This window comes from Ochlerotatus camptorhynchus, unplaced genomic scaffold, assembly GCF_037179485.1.
Source record: "Ochlerotatus camptorhynchus isolate MF236.1 unplaced genomic scaffold, CSIRO-AGI_Acam_v1.1 ptg000122l, whole genome shotgun sequence".
In the NCBI taxonomy this organism is placed as follows: Eukaryota; Metazoa; Arthropoda; class Insecta; order Diptera; family Culicidae; genus Ochlerotatus; species Ochlerotatus camptorhynchus.
In genome coordinates, this window is record NW_027040612.1 from 1,153,221 (window position 1) to 1,172,525 (window position 19,305).

Below are 19,305 nucleotides of genomic sequence, written 5' to 3' on the forward strand. Positions count from 1 at the left end.
TGAGGGTTCTGTAGATCATGATTCAGACTTGTAGAATGCTATAAAACCTCGATAAAATCTGCAATGTAACTTGGGGCGTTACTAGATTCGTGCTCGCAATTCTGCTTCATAACGACGAACGTCTCCAGTAACCTGAAGCTTCGAGCTTCACCTGAACACCTCAGTCAGTCCAAGGAATCGGTGGTTCAGTCGTTGTAGCGCGGAAGGTAGTTAAAGCAGCTATTGTACCTCGTTCTCAAGAAATATCATCGTTGCTAGCACGAAAAGTCAACGTGAACCACTGGACTCTCCCGAATAACTTTCGCGGATCCCCAGTTCCACGAACCAGGTCGCATTGATCTGATAATCGGAGTAGAACACAACTTCAATATGCTCTCTGATAGCCGTGAGAAGATTGGAGATGAAGGCCCTTCCCTGCAGTGAACGGTCTTCGCATGGGTGGTTTCGCACACTTGCAAACCTGCAAGAACGGTTGACGAAGTTCTGGGAGATAGAAACCTGTCGTTCCAGTAGTAGTCAATCGGTGAGGGAGACGACATATCAAACAACCACTCGTGATGATGTAGGTAGATTTATCGTCATGCTATCAAGGCGTGAATTCATCATCAATCAGCTCGGCGAGTCCAGAAACATAGCGACAAGGAGATTTTTGGGCTTGAAGAGGGAGTTCCAGTTGAACCCCGAGTTGAAAGCAGCTTAGACAGATTTTATCCACGAGTACGATCGACTTGGTTACATGGTGCAAGTCCCGGACGTCGAAGAGCAGTTTCACGTGTACTACCATGCAGTTTTCAAACTGGACAGTACAACGACGAAGTTACGTGTGGTTTTCGGCGCGTCGTGCAAGACAAGCAGCGGTTTATCGCTCAATGATGCACTAATGGTTGGACCTGAAGCTCAGGAGGACTTGATTGCCATCACTCTCCGATTCCTTTTATTCCGCATTGTCATTTTTGCGGATGAGGAAAAAAAGCGAACGTACGAGCTAGCAACTATCACTTACGGGACTGCATCTCCACCATACTTGGCGACAGCAGTGCTTACAGCGGCTGGCAGAAGAAGGAGCTCTCGCTTATCCTCGCGCAGCTAAGGTGTTGAAAGAAGATTTTTACGTCGATGACATGCTGACTGGAACGGACAACGTCGACGAAGCGAAGCAGCTGGAAAACAAATGTTCAAACTAACTTCATCAGATGGATTCAACCAGCGAAAGTAGAACTCCAACTGCAAGGAATTGTTAGCCGAATTGCCATCCAAACTTCTCGTTGATCGTTCCACTCCTCAACTTCACCAGTGAAAACTGTGGGAGCCGCAATCAGACAATTTCCCCGATGTCAATCTCCGAAACGCGTCGTTCTCGCCTGTTTGACCCGTTAGGATTGATGGGTCCAGTCGTCGTCATTGCCAAGATATTTCCCCAAGAATTGTGGAATTAGCAAGTTTCGATTCCTCGGTGGATAGGATACACAACTGATGATGATGATGATGATGATGAAGCATTGGATATCCCAAGTAACCAACAAGCCCGCTAATTGCCCTTTTAGCAATATACAGCTGATATATAGCTGAAATAAAGTGTGGACGACGTATAACCTTATATTAAAATAACCATTGCAAAAAGGGCGATTAACGGGCTATTAGCGGGTTTGGTGGTTACTTGGGATCTTCGCTGCCATCGAGGTGGCAGATGTTTGTAGCGAATCGCGTGTCCGAGATTTAGCACATTACGAAGGGTTTCGATTGGAATCACGTCGCTGGCTTGGAGAACCCAGCTGACATCATTTAACGAAGGATGATACCGGGTCAGCTGCCGTACAGTACGATCCGGTTCGAAGGGGATTCGGGTTGGAAAATGTCTGGGGCATAGAGTATGATTGTGCTTGGCACAGAATTATACTAATGCAAAAATTGTAATTGGTACAGGCATCGAAAGCTCTCGATTAATAACTGTGGAAGTGCATAAAAAACATTAAGTTGAGAGCACTTCTTCTTCTTCTTCTTCGCATTTCAAGCTTATTGCATATCGCATATTAGCTTATTGCGTGCTCTCAACTTAGTGTTCTAGATGCACTTCCACAGTTATTAATTGAGAGCTTTCGATGCCTGTACCATTTTTGCATTGATATGATTTTATGTGGCAAGTCCAATCATACTTCTATGCCCACGGAAATCGAGAAATTTTCCAACCCGAAAAATTCCTAGACCGAACCGGGAATCGAACCCAGCCACCTCCAGCATGGTCTTGCTTTGTAGCTGCGCCTTTACCGACTGAGCTAAGGGAGGCCCTTGGTGCAATAAGCTAATATGCTATAAGCAATAAACTTGATATACAAATAAGAAGAAGAAGAAGAAGAAGAAGAAGAAGAAGAAGAAGACGAAGAAGAAGAAGAAGAAGAAGAAGAAGAAGAAGAAGAAGAAGAAGAAGAAGAAGAAGAAGAAGGAGAAGAAGAAGAAGAAGGTGTTTTGGATGTTTACTATATGGAATTTCGGTATATGCACTTTTCGAACTCATCCTATAAGTTCATCACGAAAGCAATGTTCTTTCTTCTTTTTTTTTATTATAGTCACTTTAACGCTCTTGGGTCATTCGTGACTTGTCCGGGGATGAGATTTGAACTCGTGACTTTGGCGTGAGAGGTATGGATGCTAACCACTACGCCAGGGTCGCCCCCTACGAAAGCAATGTCTTATTATAGCACCCATGTTGTCCAAAACCTTTAGCTGACTATCTTAATTGCATCCTACCTAAACTGCACGTGTTTATTAAGCAACGACCTACAATGGCGACCAGTGAATCTAAATTACGCATGCCGAGTTGCATTTGCGGCACCCGCCCAATTTGAAGAGTTATTAGGTTCATCCTGGTCATGTTGATGTAAATCGCGTTCACTAGACAAGTCTTTCCTTTAAAAGATATCATGTTAAACTTCTCCATGGAAAAGAATTGTTCGAGCCTGGACAACATGTTGCTCATAGCTGATAGTTTGACGGTTGCTATGTCTCATAAGTTTATCCAATTTTAGCGTCTGTAATATAACAAAACTATAGAGTAAAGTTATCAAGATGCCGTATACGTGATAGTGTTTGCTCCATCATAAGTGAATACGGAGGTTTACATCGGAATTCTTAGTAAGTATGTCCTTCCGTGGATTACTGAGCAATATGGACCGGAGCCGAATGTGGTCTTTCAGCAAGACGGGGACCATACCAGACCTCGAACCGCACTGAAGGAACATCTGCCATCCTGGTTGAAAATCAACCGCCACTACAGTACAGCAAGCCTCAGACAAACATGGACCCGTGCCTGGAGAATATCAGAACCTTTTGAGCATTCCGGAAGCGTCAAGAGGCCGAAATTGCGGCAAATGGCAATTCTTTCGATGATTAACATAGATTTAAGTTCAAACAAACATATCCCTTTTAAAAAAAATTTCCACTCCGAAAACTTTCAGATTTTGTTTTGTTTTTACAGTGTATAATGATACAAACATTATCACGCAGACGGTAACTAAATGTTACATACTGAAATTATTAATGAAAAATTTACCGCCCGAAAATATATTTTTTCGGGTGTTTTTTATTTGTCTAAAAGTATTGGGAAACATTGTCAAATGTTGATGTTTTATGGATTTTGGAGTCCAACTTTAGCCATGATGGCTTACACGTGAAAAAAAAAATTAAAAAATTGAATGTGCAGGAAGGCAGCTTCCACACCTGCGTAGGATATCGCACTCATTCAACACACATGGGCCGGAACCAACGGCTTTACTTCGTGACCAGAGATTTTTGTGCCTCAGAAAAATCCCACCGACCTCGGCTGGGATTGAATCCACACCCATTGGGGTGATAAAGCAGTCACGCTTACCACTACACATTCGGCGCCGGCTTGCTTGCGATCATGTACGAGATTTTTGGATGGGATATGTTGCGGGAGTGAGTTCCTGGCTATTGCTCGTGTGTGATGTGTGTAGTGATAACAGAGATTGATAATTGGAAACTGGATAATAATTGTGTGCAGCAAAATAAACTGTGTAGGGTGGTAGATTTGTGCTAAGAAAGAGATTTGGCACGGCGACGCACACGATAACTTGAAAGAGCCCATTAAATGAGTATCTTGAACTCATGTTTTAAATTTATTCCAAACTGGCTATTTTCGAAAATATAAAAGTGGATACTTTTGGTTCATTTTTGAAAACATATTCATGTAATAAAAATTGGTAAGCATGTATCATGGCTGACGAAGTGAAAACGCAAAGTGTTTATCAATATTAGTAAGCGAATATTCCGAATATTCACGTTTGTAATGCCCTGTAATTGGTTGAAAATCGCGGTATAAATATTGTCACAAGTTCTACGATTCCAAAGATGCCGCGGTCTGTTTTCTCATTCTCACATGATGGCCATGATATTTTCGAACAGTGTCAATACTGGTTTGATTTTGTTTTGACATAGGGACATGTAACAAAATTATGAAAGATTTTGCACGTTAATAACTCAATTGCCCCTGGACAAATTGCAATAATTTGATCACCAATCGATCAGAAATATTTCCACGCATCGACTGTTGATTTTTAACAAGAAACAATTGAAAAAGTGGTAAATGTCAAGCATTGTTCAAAAGCGTCGAAATAACTTACAAATCCACCAATTATGTCCATGCATATGCGGCTTCCCCAACACAGTCATCAGAGAGTCGTTAGTAAACGAAACAAGTCGAAGTGGCATTCGCCTCCGATCTTCGGGCGTGTGTAAATAGTGAGGATTTAATTGCGTAACATTTTGCCCACTAATCGCTATATTCAGAACCACACGCCCCCAACGACCACAAAAAATGCTCTCCAGAGTTGTAATATTGTAACCAAACTTGGAAGCAGGGGTGCAAGTTATTTTGATCGATTCTGTTCATCGACTTTCTGTGTCGTTAATAACTCAACGGCAAACACATTCATTGATACGTTCGTTGTTCTGGATGATAGAAGAGCATAGCAGAAATAGTACGAAATAGGTTAGTGAAGCCATGATCATCAAAAGAGGAAACTGATGAAGAGAATTGACTTTCACCCCTCTGCTTCAAAGCCCCTTAATTCAGTCGTCGTCAAAGTAATGAAAACTAGCATCGCACCGCTTTTGGTTCTTGGGTTACACTTGCTGGTTGCAATTCTACTGTTCGACATTTTCGAAGGACCACCAAAAACATGAAATTACACTATTTTCTAGGGATGCCTAAAAGTTCAATTATTCGATTTACATTCATTAACATTCATCGTAGAGATTTTTCCAGCTATTCGATTGAATATTAATCGAATTTTCAATTATTCGAGCGCGTATCCGACATCCCTTCTTATTTCTACTCGTTTGATTAAGTGCCGTGGAGAAAATAAATAAAAGTACTTATTTATCTGAACAGGCATAGAGAAGAACCACGATGTGAATCAGGATCATAAATTCGCCGAAAAAAGTGTTAAGCGTCTTCCTGCTAAAGGCTAAGATTCACCAACATGTTGAGAGAAGGAGTTTAAGGAGAAAAAACTAAAAAGGGGAGGAGCTTTAGCTGGGTGGACACTGATATTCTACCGGCTGTTTCTATCCAACGCATTAAGTGTAGGAAGGCACAGCAGATGAAGTGTATGATAAAATACCCAAAATGGGTGGGGCATGATTTTCTAGGATTTGAAAGATGATTATTTTGTCATGTCCGATTGACGAGCGATAAAACCGTAAAAAGAGGAGGCTTCAACTGATATGTCCTTAAGTGTTTCTTTCGTTCATACAGTAGCTGACCGAAGCTCCTCCCATTTGGTGGTGTTGTTAGCATCTAGTGTTTCGTTCGATGTCCACTGCCGTATTATTTATTGAATCGCATACCAGGCTTTCCCTGTAGCATCTTTGCATCTCTCAGGTCAACCACATTTCATCGTCATTGAGGTATCCTTCACTGCGTCCTTCCAACCCGTCGCAGCCACCTAGTCAACCCGTGTCCAGCAGCAGCAGCAGCCGCACCGAGACTCTTGCGAGTGGCCAATCATTGAACCGAAGAATCATCCACATTGAACTATCACTTTTATTTCTATGGGCCCATGCATTGCAATTTATCACGAAAATAAAATGTTCAACACGAATAGGTATCGAATTGTTCACTCTTGTTTTAACATTGATAGTATAATTTTTTTTCCTGATCATTACACATATAAAAACTAACTTATACAAATTCATGATCTAAGACGACGTTCCCAGATTAAAATCTGTTTCGACTTTCAAAATTAAGCAGACCTTTTCCCACTCAAACCTAAGTCTGGGGAAAAAAACAAAACTGTCCTTTCCCCAGCTTCAGCGGCATCTCCCCTCCCCCGCCCCACCCGGGATTTGGTAGTGCTGGTGGGTGCATTAGCAAGTGTGTAAGCACGCACTTTTACGGCCCATCGTTAGTTGGTAGTAAAAATCATAATCTCCACGCATTACAATGCGTACACGCGGTCATTATTCACCGCTTTCTGCTGGGATCTCCCCATCCTAGGCCTGAATATTCAACCTTTCGGAAAACTCCCGCATGAAAGCACTTGTTGAACGCTGCCCCGGCCTGTCGACCTGTGTTTTTACGAGTTTCTCGTTTAAGTTTTGTTACCGTGGCGGTGGTTTGTAGTTATAACTTTTTGTTGCCATATTATTAAGATTTCTTTCGGCTGCTTTTTTTTCGTCCGCTGTATTTGGAGGGTCAGGGAAAAAAAGATTAGGGAAGCCATATGTATCGCTGGGCCGGTCCCACCACCACCGCCGTCTGCCCTGACGGATCACTCTCTATATTTTTTTTAAAGGTAGTAAAAATCAATTAGAGAAACCAGTAACGAGAGCACGCAGTAAATCAACAAGGACCGAGGGCCAGCCGCGTCGGTCGCTCAGGGAGAAAGTACTTAAAATTGAATAAAAAAAAAGTAGGACTCCAGGGGGGAAATTAATTGGATTAGGACCGTATGTTGTGCGTGGTGGATAAAACTCAGTTTATGACGTTTCCCGGCATTCATATTGGCAATAGTGGGTATGTGTTCTTTGATTGTTATGTACGAAGAAGTTGACGCTTATCATCGTCATCATCATCTTCCAAAGACACAGCAATGGCTTTTGGAAGTTTGGACGGATAAGATTTACGAGTTCTGCCTTCGCGGGAGACGTCCGAAACGGAGCGATGGTTTTATGCGTTTTTGGTCATCTGGCCAGAAACCGTAGTGTGTGTGCGCCTGTTTGTGCCTGCAAGGGGGCTGGGCAGGTGTCCAAACTGATTAGACGATACGGAGAAGGGTCGTAAAATGCCCTCCCTATATCTATTAACGAGCAGTTAACGAGCTCATGATAATCGAGAGCATCATCGTTCGGTTGAAGAATTTTCCATCTGCTTTGGTCATCATTTTCGGCGGATGCGTTGAGATTCGTTAGGAATATCGTTTAGTTTTGGGCTGAAAATCTCAACTTCTTGACAGTGATTGAAGCTTGGTAACGGAACTAAACTTATGGGTGTTTTGTAGCGTTTTACCTACTTACGTAACCCAAAAACCTGACCTGTAACCACCTTTGGAGTTCTACTTTCTCTCTCGCCTCCCGTTCGCTTGTTTGCACAATTTACTCCCCCATAATCTCAACTCACAGAGCGCGAACTCTAGCATCGAGTGCAATTTTACGATACATGTTAAATCGACCAGGCTAACTGGCTACCGCTGCCCTCTGCCCTGCATCCGCACTTGCACCTTCACCAGCATTCAAACACAGTGGCTGTCTGAGAAGGAAGCAAAGCTTCGGCTCGACTCGGCCCTTGCAGAAATCAATTATTAATCTCAGCCCCCACTCGGTCAAATCGAGGAGGAAAGGGTTCGACTCACCGAGAGACCGCGCGCACGCCGCACGTTCCGTTCGCTCTTCAAAGACTCCGTTAGGCCTCCAGGGGGCACACGGTCCTGAGAGCAGCTTATGTGTGTATTTTGCTTGTGATTATTGTTATTAAACCGAAAGTAATTACAAATAATTACATAATGATGACAAGTCGCTTTTTTCTTACTCGACGTCGTCGTCGTCGTCGTCGTCTCCTATAGTAATGTAGTCACTTGGACTGCCCGAACGAACGGTTTCAATCTGTTTCAACCGATTCGACCCAAGTCTCAATCTCTTCCATGGCCCCATGGTCTACTGTGTGCTATGAGGAGGTTATGGTTCTTAAGCCTTGTTAGGCCGATTTCTCTTTCCTCGGCCGCCGAGACCGTTTAGCTCTTTTTTTCCGCTGCGTCCTCGCCCATCTTTACCCACTGCCCGTCATGAACACGTTGTATACACACGATGACGGGTCCGTTCCTAGCCGATCAAAATCACATCAACCACATCAATTTTTGCTACATTTTCCTTGTGGACTGGACCCACTCCCGGACAGCTCCACCCTCAAACCGGACCTGGCGAAGAAGGCCTTACGGGACTACGTGCGATGGTGAACTGCTGTTGTTGTGCGCCAGCCGTGCGGAGGGAGATCGTTAGCAAATCATCGTGACCGGCGAAAAAAATATCCCCTCCCCCCGCCCCTATCCATCATCATTTTCTTTACGATTTTCTTGGAGCTCCTTTGCGGTCCGTTGAAAGACGAATTTCCTCTTGGCTCGGTTCCGGTGAAATCACCACGCACTGATTTCATCAATTATGTGTGCACTGAGAAGCCAGTGCGTCCGTCATCTGGCTGCCTCTACCAGACCTCCCAGCTTTCGTCCCAGAGTAGCTTAAGGACGGATTGACATAATTCCACAACTCGCCGAGCAGGGAGATCTCATTCCCGGCCCCAAAAAAAAACTCATTGAACCCATAAATTAACCGAACGAAATAGTTAACTGCACGCCATAATCACATCGTCAGCAGAAGGCACACGCTTCAATCGCAGCAGTTGAAGAGTTCGACGATCGCTGCCGGGTGGTGGCGGTCTTTGGAAGGGGGAAACAAAACAAAAAATCATTCTCGAAATAAAAAGCAGATACATTCAGAGAGTGCAAAGCTAAATCCACACCGTTTCATTTTAATAAACGTCTAATTATGTGATTTCTAGCCCGGGCTCTTCTTCCATCCAGAGAACGAATGTGTTTTTAGTGGTTGGGGTTTTTTTTTCGGGTAACAATTTGAACTCGCTTTAGCCCGGCGACGACCGCTACCGAGATCTTCGAATACGGGGTGCTTCTGCTCGCTAAGAGAGTGGGCTGGTTTGCTTAATAATTCAGTTATGAATTTTTAATGGCTTTCATGTGTTTTTTGGCGATAAACACGGAAGCACGCAGCGCAGTGTGAAGGGCGGAGGTGCTGGGAGGAGGCAGCAAAATTGACTGGGAGTTGCTGTATGGAAAATGAAGTTATGGTCTTTTTTAAGTGCATTAAAAAGCGTTCAACAATCGTTACGAATGTTTTTAAATATGGTTAAGCGGAGATTCGGTTCTGTTAGAAGATATTTGGGAAAAGATTATTCAGCAAGCGCTTCAGGGCAGTGAATGTGGTGAGCATGAGCATCAAATTCATATTGAAATCTTTTTATGCAAAAGTACACTAATTTTAGCACGAATTCTACTCTCAAAAATCAATTCCAATTGAAGTGCGATGGTACTACCAAGAATGTTCCGGGAAAGCAACCAGAACCTTACTTCAACTGTGATCTGCCATGCGGGACATCACATCTCATGAGCTATCAAAATATAGATTAAATCACACGAAATGATATTGATAACCATGAATTGGCCTCAAATGAACATGTTACGAATACTCTTTGGGATGTGGTACGAACTTAACTTGAACCAAAATCTGCCATTTGGCACAACAAATCACTTGAGCTTTTAACCCTTTGTCTGTACCTCTAAAGTTAAGCTAAGTTCATTCCGAAAATCCTTGGGAAATGGCTCTAATGTTGGCCTATCGAGCTAAGATTGGGCCCATCGCTAAAAATCAGCTATTTATAAATTTTATCTAGATGAACGCGTCATTGGGACGGTACCAATGGATATTTTTGGTCGCAATTGAAAATTTAGTCGATTGCTGAATTTATGTATGGGCCCAAATTAGGGGCATTTAGGCCGAAATTACACCCATTTCCCCTATTAAATAAAATACAAAATATGTCTCAACTAAGAGGCAGGCATATCAAGAAGACTTTAGCATGCAAAAATGTCAGAGATAAAATCGTTTTGATGAATAATCAAGATTGCAAAAATTGCCTGGGGTCAAATTGACCCCAAGATGCAGACAACGGGTTAACATTGTAGATTATTGGGAGTCATATTGAATGTTATGGATCACATTTTTCACAGTTGGCCATGCAGGGATGACAATGGTCGTTCATTCTTCTTGATATAGGAAACTGACGTTAAGTCCAATTGCCTTTTTTAATAATCTCTACAAAAATAGATTGACTAAAGCGAATACCGAGTGCGCTCCCTTTAGTGAAAACACGGAGTGTTGCTCCACGGTGCGAGAATTGTGAAGTTTGATTGGGAGAATACTACCTTAGTAACCGATCGGCAATCTTGCAAATGCTAATTTCAGCTAAAATACTAATTATGATACGCTGCCACAGCGAAGGGAGGCGGGTGTTAGTTTCAACCCCCCCCCCCTCCCCTCCCCTCCACCACACGCAGAGCCTTGAAGATAATACAAAATTTTCTTTTTATACTATACCTAACCGGGAAATGCAAGATTCTACTACTGATTTTCATGATAAGTATGCATAATTTGCAATATTTCAAGACATGAACAGATTCTGTAATGTAGGCGCCGGAAGGTTTCTAAAATAATTTAATAATTTTAATTTGTTTTTTTTTTTAAAGAAATATGCATTACGGATAAACGATGCACTGCATTCAAATAACTGCCATAACATTTGTTATATGAAACATATGCAAAGGATGTAATACATCCATCCTTACATTGAATGTAAGAAAAATTTGTTGTGCATGTGACTGTGGGCAACTTTTCCACTTTTTAATATGTACAGAATGTGACTCAATTTGCGCAATGATTTCAATGGAACACTTTTCGATTAATCCCATGTCATACAAATTTCGCTAAAAATTACTTTGTTCAAGATTCCACGATGAAAATTTTCTGGTCTCAAAATGGAGGGCAACACTTGTTCCGTGTTGGGCTAGGGGACAGCAATCTCTGTGAAAGTCGACAAGGTTACCAAGACGCAGATCACATCATTTGGTCTTGTGCTGAGCATCGTGAGCATCGTGGATTTGAGCTGTATGATTCCCTTCGGGCTCGAGGTAGACAACCTAATGTTCCAGTTCGGGATGTTTTGGCTGGACGTGATCTGGACCTTATGAAACTTATATATGTTTTCCTAAAGAATATTAACCTTAGATTGTTAGTTTGATTAACTTTGTGTTTAGTTTGCATTTTGTGTGTTTGTTTTTTTTTTTTTAAATTTTTGATTTGTTAATAATTGTAAAATTATACAGCTGATAACAAGTTGAATAGAAATAAGTTCATGTTTCAGAAATAGTAAAATATCCTCCTCCCTCGCTCCATCCATAAAATTGTAAATCTCCACTAACCTCCAGACGACCGCGACTATTTGGTTCAATCCCTGTAACTCTAGATTTAAGATTAAGATTAAGTATGTATAACGAAAATGATACCTTGGCTCTGTAAAGTTTATACGATTGAGCCTGTACAAATAAATCAGTTCATAACAAAATGGAGGGAATATAATTTTTATTCTTAGTGACTTGCTCTTCCTTTAAGGTACCTCCGAATTTTCAGTGTTGGTTGGAAATGCTATCTAACATGAAGCTTTAGTGTGATAATTTATTAGCTAGAGAAAGGTCTGAAGAGGGTTGGTTGATAGTTCCGCTAGAGTACGGCTCACAGTAGGACGAAATCAAAAATAGTTGGGACATGGCTATTTGCGATGAAACAATTGAGTGTAGCATTTTGATGTCTTCTAGAATGTTTATTAATTTTTTGAGTACTTTAATTGAGTTATGAACATTTTTGATGAAGGGGGATATACACTAAGATAAAATAAAAATATTTTTTTATGTCTTGTCGAAATTGATGAAAATTTATGGAAACATTGTAGATGAAGTCATTTTAAGAAATTTGTCCAAGATTTCAATTTTGTATCTCTCAAGTGGACAAAGTTAAAGGGTGCAAATGGAGTACAAACGCTAGTACCCCCTTAAAAACCGTTTTTACCCTCACATTTTAGTTTGAATTTCTATTTTTTTTTTCTAAAATTCTACAAAGTTGTAAGTGCTCTAAAAATGCACATGTTTGCTCACTGAATCAAATCGCTATCGCTTCATGTAAAGGATTTACATCCGTATTTATAATTTTTCAACACTAACTTTAAAAGGATGTATCTTGCAGGTTAGCAAGTATAAGCAGCTAAACTCAACGTAATTCCGTTCAGCAACTTATACCCTACTGTTACATACACCATTCATATGGGATCCAAGGGGATGCCTAATGATTTTTTCAATAAAGCACCTCAATGTTTTGGTGAAATTTGAGCAATATTTGGATTTTTGGTAAGCAAATGAATAGGATCGTTTCATTTTCCATACAACCTTTAAAATTCTTCCACAAATCGAGATTATAACCAAATTCGTTTAAATTTTGACCAGTTGTTGGGGAATATAATAAGCATTGAGCAGTGGGGTACTTACTCTAATGTAAACACTTGGAAAAATGGTCAAGAAAACAGCAAAACGTAACATTGAGGTACTTTTTAGAAAATTTCTTAGGCATCCCCTTGAACCCACTATGAATTGTGCATGTAACAGTAGAGTAGAAGATGCTGAACAAAATAAAGTTGAGATTTGCTGCTAATACCTGCTAACCTGCAAAATACAGTCCCTTACATATAGCTTTAAACAATTATAAAAAGGGATTTAAATTCTTAAAACAAAGAGATAGCGAGTTTGGGTATTGTGGTGGCAAAAAAAGGTTTAAGAACTAATTGTAACGTGAGACATATAAAACTACATGAGCTCTAAAAAATCGAATCGAATCTAAAACTTGGGTCATTTAATATCTGGATCCACTGTTTATTTTACTGCAGTGCTCCTAGCGGTCGGATCTGCAATGTTTTGACAGCAGTTTGTTTTGAAATGTTTCCTCTTTCCTGAAAAATTTGTCACGATTCATCTTGTTTAAAAGAAGTTATACTTAATGGAAACCGCGAACCGAAAATTAATTTGGGACGCCCACTTGGTTGAAAGTTAGCTAAATCGACCGTATGCAGTGTTCTCAAACGTTTCCGTCAGCGGCATACTATCGATTGGCAGGATTATAGCAAGCGTCATAGTGAAACTAAGGATCGGAAGCTACATTTGAAGGTGTTGAGAACGGTTAGGGCAAACCCAGGGCTGTTGGATTATGATTTCGCCGAGAAATATAATGCCAGCCAAAGCACCGTCAGAAGGATTCATCAGCGAGAAGGATTTCGATCTTTTCGGGACAGTAAGCAACCAAACAGATATTCTTTTGGTATCCAAATAACAATTTTAGTTATTTACAAAGTATTTAGCATGTAGTTTTTTGGTATGATTATTTGGTATTTTACCTCTTATGTCATGCTGGTCAATACCAAATTTTGGTATCAGGTCAGGATTAGTTATTTATTAGTTATTTTCTCCTGCTCGAGTTTTTGTGACAACCCTATGTAACAATTTTGGTTTTATTAGGGTTCTGCAGACCATAATTTAGGCTTTAAAACCTCGATAAACTTGCAATGTTACTTGGGAAACAAGACTATGGATTCCAAAATATACAAGCAGCAGTGCCTGGAAAAACGTATTCTTCCGTACATTAAGACTCACAATGGACCTGAAAAGTGTTGGTCTGATTTGGCAACCTGCCACTACAGCGGAGAAGTTCTACAATGGTATCGAGACAATGGGGTAGATTTCTTCGAAAAGGACATCAATCCACCCAACTGTCCTCAATTTCGCCCAATTGAGAAATATTGAGCAGTTGTCAAACAGAAGTTGAAGAAGAGTAGAAAGGTAACTCGGGATCCGACAGAGATTGAGAGATGGTGGAACAAAACGGCCGCTCAGGTTAGCCAACAGAGTGTCCAAAATATGATGAGTGGTATTCGAAGAAAAGTTCGAAATTTCATCAAAAAAAAATGACCTTCATATTGAGTACTCACCATTTTTATTTCATCAAGATGGCTTTGTTTATTTGTGTCCAGATATTAAATGACTCAAGCATCTTCCGCTCCTTCCGTGGACAAGCTTGAACATCAGATTTACCCCTACCCCCGTCTCATGATGTCTACGTGGGCCTTTATTTTTGTCAAGCTAGCCCAAAAAGATTCGATTCGTGCTTAACTTTCGTTATCAACATATTTAAATTAACGCTGATCGATGAAAAACAAACAAAATTCTAAAAGAAAACAAAACGCTCAACTAACGCGAGCATCAAAATGACAGCAAAACGGTATCAAATTTTGATATCAACATCAAACTGAAATAGTAATTTCTAGATAGAGCTGGAATCAGGACGTAACAGCTTTGGTAAACAACAACTTCTGGGCGAGCCTTGACTTTTAAGACATCCATCGAAAGAAGTTATTGTTTACAAAAGCTGTTACGCCCTAATTCCAGCTCTATCTTGATTTGATTTCAGTTTACGCAATTGACACATTTGATGGCAAATTTTGTTTTCATTTTGCTGTACATTCGCTCTTCAAAAATATGATGTTATGCCTTAGCAGAACATCAAATTGAATACTCATTTTGTTATCAACAGGAAAAATGTACATCAAATGTTGCTTTTCAAAGTTTTCAGTTTGCTCTCACTGATAGCAGAATTTGATTTCAATTTTAAGTCCCAGGAAGATTTTCGGCTCGCAACATGACAGCAACTCGAGTAATCATTACTAGCTACATCACAACATCCAATTTAGTTTTCAATTTGATCTCAGACTTTGCTCGGGAATCCACCTATGGTAACAACGGACCCTTTGAAAGAATTTGAAATCTGATAAAAGTTCCCAAATGAGTCTCCAGAAAGAGAAGTCAGGTAGCTTCTGATGGGATTTCATGGTTTGGCTCAAATGATATACTACTTTTGCCAATTACGTAATAGTTTTCTCTTACGTAGTTCTCATAATATTATTGAATTATCTTAAAATAATAGGAAATCGTGTGTGTGTGTGTGTGTGTGTGTGTGTGTGTGTGTGTGTGTGTGTGTGTGCGTGTGTGTGTGTGTGTGTGTGTGTGTGTGTGTGTGCGTGTGTGTGTGCGTGTGTGTGTGTGTGCGTGTGTGTGTGTGTGTGTGTGTGTGTGTGTGTGTGTGCGTGTGTGTGTGCGTGTGTGTGTGTGTGCGTGTGTGTGTGTGTGTGTGTGTGTGTGTGTGTGTGTGTGTGTGTGTGTGTGTGTGTGTGTGTGTGTGTGTGTGTGTGTTTGTGTGTGTGTGTGTGTGTGCGCGTGCGTGTGTGTGTGTGTGTGTGTGTGTGTGTGTGTGTGTGTGTGTGTGTGTGTGTGTGTGTGTGTGTGTGTGTGTGTGTGTGTGTGTGTGTGTGTGTGTGTGTGTGTGTGTGTGTGTGTGTGTGTGTGTGTGTGTGTGTGTGTGTGTGTGTGTGTGTGTGTGTGTGTGTAATTCTCTAGTCCTTACCAAATAATAATAATGAGAATAAATTGAAAAAAAATATTATTCATTGCAACGGTGCTCTTAATGTTGTGAAGTTCAGTACTTTAGTATAACTTTTAAGTAAGATAAAGTATCGTCAACAAATTTATGGAAAAGGCAGGATTTCCATCTGTTTGTAAAAAATGACCCATTACAAAATATTTTTCATTGAAGTACCAGTATTTCAGTATTCCATAAATTTCACCAAATTTAATAAAAGCAATTTCGATTAAGAGAAGAAACAATTATAAAAAAGCCTGGTGAGCATAAATTCTTTCCGGACATAAATCTAAATATATCATTCCCGGGATATTAACTCGGTGAAGAATTATTAATAAATTAAAATAAATTTCGGATGGATGCAGATGGAAACTTTTTGGAGTAGTTCAAAAGAGCTTCCATAGTAGTCAGAAATAACTTCCGGAGATAGTTAGAAGAAACTTCCAGAAGAAACTGACAGACTCCTGACATCCAAGACGGATCCAAATTCCATGGCAAGTCGGAATAAACTTTCAAAAAAGTTTAAAGAAACTTCCAGAAGTAGTCGGCAGACATTTCCGAGCCATGTCTGCAGGACCCTTGGATAAATTCGGGAGGTGCTTTCAAGAAAAATCGTTAGAATTGGCCAATGGCAGTCCGAAGAAACTTCCAGATCAAGTCTAGAAAAACTGAAATTAATTTTCAGGAGAAGTTGTAGGACTCTTACAGTGGAAGTCATAAAACCATCAAACTGGAACAAACTTACGTGAAAAGATGGAAAAAAGTTGAGGTAAACATTCCAAGAAAGCTGTAATAAAATTCCACGAGTTGTTTTAAGATTATTTTAGGGGAACATAGCAAATTAACCGGCAGGATATGTTGGAAGAATCTTCAAGAGGAAGTTTAAAAAAAACATCCGACGGATGTCTGAAAAATATTTCAGACGGATGTCTGAAGAATATATCAGAATAAATCGGGGAAATTTGGAAAAAAAAATATCTGAAGAAGTTTGATGACACTTCCTGGAGTAGTTGGATTTAACTTCTGGAACAAGTTGACTTCAAAAGAAGTTTTGAAGTTTTGGGGGTAATTCAATAGGTCTTCCAGGGTAAATCCAAGTATAAGATTAGTTCAATAGATTTAAATTAAAGCCGGAAGACTGGAGCTGCAAGATCAAATGATTCCGAGGAAAATCCAATAAATGTCCATGCCTAACAAAGTGAACATTATGGCATAAATTGACAACGAAGATTATTCCAGAGTTCATCAGGCAACAATATAGATTAAATAAAGCCAATTAAACCCAATTATAATACAATGTTTGAGACCATTTCCAGGCCAAATAAGATAAACAGATACAAATTTAAGACTCCACCTTCTCCAATTTGCATGAAACTTTGCATCATTCCAAATTTTGCAGAAACTCGACAATTTTGGATCTTGTATTTTGTTTCCAAATGCAAATTTTAGGATTACTTTAAACCATGCACACTTGGAAATGGACAAAAATAATTGATGCACAGATCACGATTTAGAATGTTTCAAACATGGTTTCCTGTGTAGAAATTAAATAAAAAAGCGTTGTAGTAAAAAGTTCAAATATTTGATCAAAAGTTCTTGTTCAATGAATTGTGTCAATTTTCGGGTGTCCATAGTTTTAAATTTTCAAAAAATTTGCATTTTTTATGAGCTTTTCTTTAAAAAAAATTAAAGGGTTGGGTCCTAACGTATGACGTAGAAATACGCAAAATGGATGTATGTCATGCATTTTTGATTATTATACTTTATCTTTAATTTTTCAAGTATTTCAATGTATCGGTTTTGGTTCAAATCTCGCGGCAATTCATGCTAGCATAGTTCCGTCCACCCACCGCTATTTCTCGGCTGTCCTTCAACCAATTTAGCTGATTTTCTGATGATAACTGGCTACTACCCAAGTAACCATAGGCACGTTATTTCGCCTTTTTAGCTATATACAGCTGAACAACGGCTATACCAGTGTTTGCAAGTTCTGATGAGGCCCGTATATAGCCAAAAAGGCGAAATAACGTGCCTATGGTTACTTGGGTACTCACATACAAAAAATCAGCGTAATTGGTACAAGGACAGCTGAGAAACAGCGGTGAGTGGACGGGGCCAGCCACTGCAAATACGGAGGGGTTACTGTGCATCTGGCATCCCTGGTTGTTCCTCCCCAGTGCTTCCTTATCTTCTTCTCATGTAAACTAAACAATTCTTGCAACTTATCGACCCATGCAAACGAGAGATGTTTGGGTCAGCGACGCCAACGTCATTAGTCCTCTATTGCGTCCACTTCAAATCTGTCCATTTTCTGAAGAAACGCGTGATTCCTGTTCCGTTGCACACATGGAGGCTCTCTATCAGAGCAAGCAAGACGCGGCACGGAAATAATTTTTCTGACGCAAGCAGACTGAACCGATCCGCAGTTCAGTTCGTTGGTCGTCGTCGTCGGCATCGGTTAAGCACCTTGATGACTGTCCGAAAATTGGACTGGATGACTTGCACCATGGCCGCCGCTTGGTTCAGAGTTGGGTGATTACCAACCGGGTGCGGGCTCTGATTTAATGGGTCGGATGAGTCGGGGGAAAATATTTTTCGGGGTGGATTTGAGTTTTTCCGTTTTCAGCCACACACATGGATTTTGACGTTGGACGACGGGATAGGGAGGAGGTGTGGTCACATGATGAGCCGCGCCACGCTCACATGGACAGTCGCATGTCGGAAGCACTTAGACGAAATGTCCCTCATAATAAGCGGAGCGAATCTTCATGTCGTAGGTGCATTTATGCTAATGGTCATGTTTTAATACAGTTAATGTTTGTTAAACACAGTGAAAACATGGTTCGGCCAGGTTGGGCCTCTCGGTGGTCAGCAGACGGTAAATAAATCATCTCACTGCCCGGGCACTCACACTGACTGTTCCGTCGTTGGCGGCGCAGTGGCCGGGGGCGGTGGGTATGAAGGTCTCCCATTTTTGACGAACTTTATTCGGTGACGGGAAGTGCAGGTCACATTATACACTTGTCGGTTTTGAAAAGTCTGTCATAAAAATTGAATTTATGATATCGCGTGTTTCACACTAATTAGGGCAGTATCGTTCGATGGCTGCTGCTACTGTGACGACTGTCTCACCGATCACGATGATGATGATGATGAGCGAGCACGGTGCAGCATGGATCTGTTTGATGGGATCCGTCAATGCGATGATAGCAGGAAACTGGTGTCACTTTTATGTGGTTGTGTCGCGTGCGAGTTTAAAGTTTTATTTATTAATAGGTCTTTATGGCCGATGTGGTGAGCTGTGTCCGATGGAGCAGCACAGATATGGATTTATGTTTGTGCTCACATACATAAACCTGATATGGTTTTCTTTTCCGTGGACGGAAGCCATAAAAGTATTTATTTTAGATGGTTTTTCAGTGAAAGTTCGATGAGTAGGACGAAACCTGCCATTTGAGGCGAAGGGAATTGAGTCATAAATTAGTAACTGAGAAAAGTTAATTCAAAGAGATTGATCTTCCAATTATGCTAGCCTAAGCTGAAGAAATAATTGCAGAAGCAAGTGTGAAGGGCCTTTATTCAAAAAAAAAGCGCCAATCCTGGAATGAATGGAGCCAAAATCCCTTTTAATTTTAATTTGGGTAGTAGAAAACTCTG

The 19,305-nt window shown here is 40.6% G+C and overlaps 1 protein-coding gene and 1 long non-coding RNA gene across 2 annotated transcripts in view; one reads left to right on the forward strand and one right to left on the reverse strand.

Annotated features, from left to right (window-relative positions):
* LOC135699877 (uncharacterized protein DDB_G0271670-like) overlaps window positions 1-19,305 on the reverse strand; it is a 297,136-nt gene that overhangs the window by 27,131 nt on the left and 250,700 nt on the right. The window lies entirely within an intron of this gene.
* On the forward strand, window positions 4,739-5,789 carry LOC135699870 (uncharacterized). Its single transcript, XR_010517533.1, has 3 exons — window positions 4,739-5,091; window positions 5,538-5,576; window positions 5,610-5,789. It is a non-coding gene; the product is annotated as an uncharacterized LOC135699870 (long non-coding RNA).